The sequence below is a fragment of the Mustelus asterias genome, unplaced genomic scaffold, assembly GCF_964213995.1.
Source record: "Mustelus asterias unplaced genomic scaffold, sMusAst1.hap1.1 HAP1_SCAFFOLD_4596, whole genome shotgun sequence".
NCBI classification, from domain to species: Eukaryota; Metazoa; Chordata; class Chondrichthyes; order Carcharhiniformes; family Triakidae; genus Mustelus; species Mustelus asterias.
In genome coordinates, this window is record NW_027594539.1 from 7285 (window position 1) to 10926 (window position 3642).

The following is a 3642-nucleotide window of genomic DNA, read 5'->3' on the forward strand; positions in this document are numbered from 1 at the left end:
ATGCCCCCCCGACCCCTCTCATATGCCCACCTCCTCGCTCCACATCTCCTGCACTCTCTTCCACATCCCCCACCCTCTCCCCAATTCTCCATTTCCTTGTCCTATAAGGGCTGCAATTTCTACTAACACTGCATGTCCAGTTCTCCCATTGTCCTGTTGTCTCATCATCCTCTTCTTCCATTATCCTGTTCTCCCGTTGTCCTGTTCTCCCGTTGTCCCATTGTCCAGTTGTCCCATTATCCTGTTGTCCCATTGTCCAGTTGTCCCATTATCCTGTTGTCCCATTGTCCAGTTGTCCCATTATCGTGTTGTCCCATTATCCTGTTGTCCCATTGTCCAGTTGTCCCATTGTCCAGTTGTCCCATTGTCCAGTTGTCCCATTGTCCAGTTGTCCCATTATCCTGTTGTCCCATTATCCTGTTCTCCCGTTGTCCAGTTGTTCCATTATCCTGTTGTCCCGTTGTCCAGTTCTCCCGTTGTCCAGTTGTCCCGTTGCCCTGTGTGAGTGCCAGACTGCACAGTGACCAAGTGCAGCGTGTTTCTGGATGAGGGCATGAACCCTGTGCTCTGTACAGTTCTGTAAAGAACAGGCATTCTCCGTGAATCCGTGTCTGTCGTGTCTCCCCACACTGACCCCTCTTCAGTGAGATGCTCGGAGCGGTGTAATTGGCGGTGAACTGGAAGAGATGCTATAACTGATATTGAGAGCAGGGGGTGCAGGAAACATCCAACCCGTCTCCTGAAACTCTTGATAGAAATGATTCACTTTCGCATTTCATGCCAAAAATAATTTTTTCAGATTAAACCGACAGGAATAACTTGGCACAACAACAAAATGCAGCAAATGAAATAACTGATGGATCCCAGTGTAGAAGAGGTAAACACTCAGGATTGACCGGAACACATCAGGGGTTTTATTCTCCTGGTAAACTCTTCCATTAATAAACAAAACAAAATGTCAATCTGAAACAAAAGCAGAATATTCTGGAAGTATTCAGCAGCTCCTGTCATTGGTTTACTGAGGGGGGGGCGGGGGGGGTGAAGGAGGTTGGAGGTATCCGTGGCCACTTGCATTAGTAGGGGTACCTCACGGGAATGCCACTGTTAGGAAGTTCAGGATGAAGAGGGTTAATGTGGGACGAGGGAAACTGTGTCACCCTGTCATAATGAAGGAAAAACACCAAATTACCTCAGGAAATATTCAATTTAAAATAAAGCCTCTGAATGTGTGAAAAATAACCATACAAGTCAAAGTCAAAGATGGCCTTGGATGTAAAGTCAGTCACTGCGTGAATTTCTGGGGGCGGGGTGGGGGGGGGGGGGGGTGACATTCTTCACAAACAATGGAAGCCACCCTGTTTTCAGACAAACATATTTCTAAAGTATACAGAAATAATTGCCACCTCCAGTGGAGACAATGGGAGATGAGTATCATCTGAACAAGAAGCATCCTGCGTCTAATGTCCCAGATGGATTTGTGGATTTCGCCTTCCAGGAATATACAAAGACTGGGGCAAACCAGCTGAAAAGCGTGTGTGTGTGTGTGTATACGTATGTGCGTGCGTGTATGTGTGTGTGTGGTGGGGGAGTGTCTGTGTGTCTGTGTATGTGTGTACATGCGAGTGTGTGTCTATGTGGTGGGGGGTGTCTGTGTGTGTGTGGTGGGGGAGTGTGTGTGGTATACCTCTCTCTGAGTGTGTGGTGGGGGAGTGAGTGTGTGTGGTGGGGGAGTGTCTGTGTGTGTACATGCAAGTGTGTGTCTATGTGGTGGGGGGGTGTCTGTGTGTGTGTGTGGTGGGGGAGTGAGAGTGTGTGGTGGGGGAGTGTGTGTGGTATACCTCTCTCTGATCAGTGAAGTAAGCCAATTCAGCAACAATCTCAGCTGGAAAGAAAACTGAATCTTTGGCGTCAAACTGCACATCACTGGAGTCTCGAAGCTGACTATTCGCCAGCTGAAGGCAGCACTACTGGAATCTCAAATTGCAACGCCCACAGCATTTGGTAATCTCCTCCTCCTGAGTCAACGACTGTTTTATACACTTTATTTACTTACTTTGGAATCAGTTCTCTATTTAATCTGTATATGCTGTATACCTGTCATTTCCTTGCCTTTGGAAGTTAATAAACTCACTCTGTCTTTAACTCCGGAGAAACCTGTTTAGATTGGCTCCTTTGAAAACAGAAACATTGGGGCTTGGGAAAGGGAGCGATCCTTTTTCGGGTAATCGTCTCAGAGCAGCAGAGGGAGCTGAATCAAGAAAGAGAGTCAGATCCTTCCCCCGCACCCCGGGCACAGTCATTTGGGGTAAAAGCAAAATGCTGCAGATGCTGGAATCTGAAACAAAAACAGAAAATGCTGGAAAATCTCAGCAGGTCTGACAGCATCTGTGGAGAGAGAATAGAGGCAACATTTCAAGTCTGGATGATGAAACATCTGACAAAGGGTCATCCAGGCTCGAAACATTGGCTCTATTCTGCCAGACTTGCTGAGATTTTCCAGCATTTTTTGTTGTTGTTGTGATAATAATTTGGGAGTATTCCAGCTGGATGGTAAATTCAGGGATCTCACCCGGCCTTCCAACAAATTCTGGGCCTGTGCTGAGAGAGTTTCCACAGGAGGGATGGAGAGTAACAAATTGAGGGGTCGCATCCGGATTGGCAAATTTCGGGGACCTTACCTGGGGACTGGTCATAATAAACTGGGGGCTCATCTGAGAATTCCCATGCGTGACCTGGGCGTGACCTGGCTGAAGTCTTCAGTGTATCAGCCACAACTACAGGGGGTGTTAGAACAGTGCCATCAAACCCTATCGACAATGATTGGGGTACACTGCCCTGAGTAACCCCCATAACTGGGGCAAAGCACTAGGGCAGGAATTCCCCGATGTCATTTGCCCCACTGCCAGCGAGAATGGAGAATCTGGCGCTCAGCCAAATCTCCAATCACTGCAGCGGGACTGGAGAATCCCAGCCGCGGGCCAGGTCGGAGAATTCCAGACAAGGTTTCCTCCTGTTTGGGACTCACCCTGTGGGCCCACTGGTCTCGCTCCATTTGAATTAGTTAACAGGCACCAAGTGCGAGAGCTTTGGAGATTAGTTAAGGAGAGGTTTCAGGAGGCGGAGCAGGAACACTCCATGTTAGACTATGTGCCAGGAGAGGCTGGTGAGAGGCTGTGATGTGGCCCAGAAACACGCGACAATCTCCCAAACAGCAGTGAAAAAACAGGCAGACAAACACGCCAGGACCTGAACTGTTCAGCTAGGCGACTGTGATAGTGTTCCTACTGTTATATATTTAATTGGTTGTATGATTACTTTAAGACTAGGTGATTTGCTGGGGATGTTTTGGGTGTATTAGAGACTCCGGCTCTAATTTCAGTTTGTACTCTGTGCAGAGAGCATCTCTGTCAATAAACCGGTCATTGTAATAAGAACATAAGAAATAGGAGCAGGAGTAGGCCATCTAGCCCCTCGAGCCTGCCCCGCCATTCAATAAGATCATGGCTGATCTGAAGTGAATCAGTTCCACTTACCCGCCTGCTCCCCATAACCCTTAATTCCCTTACCGATCAGGAATCCATCTATCTGTGATTTAAACATATTCAACGAGGAAGCCTCCACCACTTCAGTGGGCAGAGAATT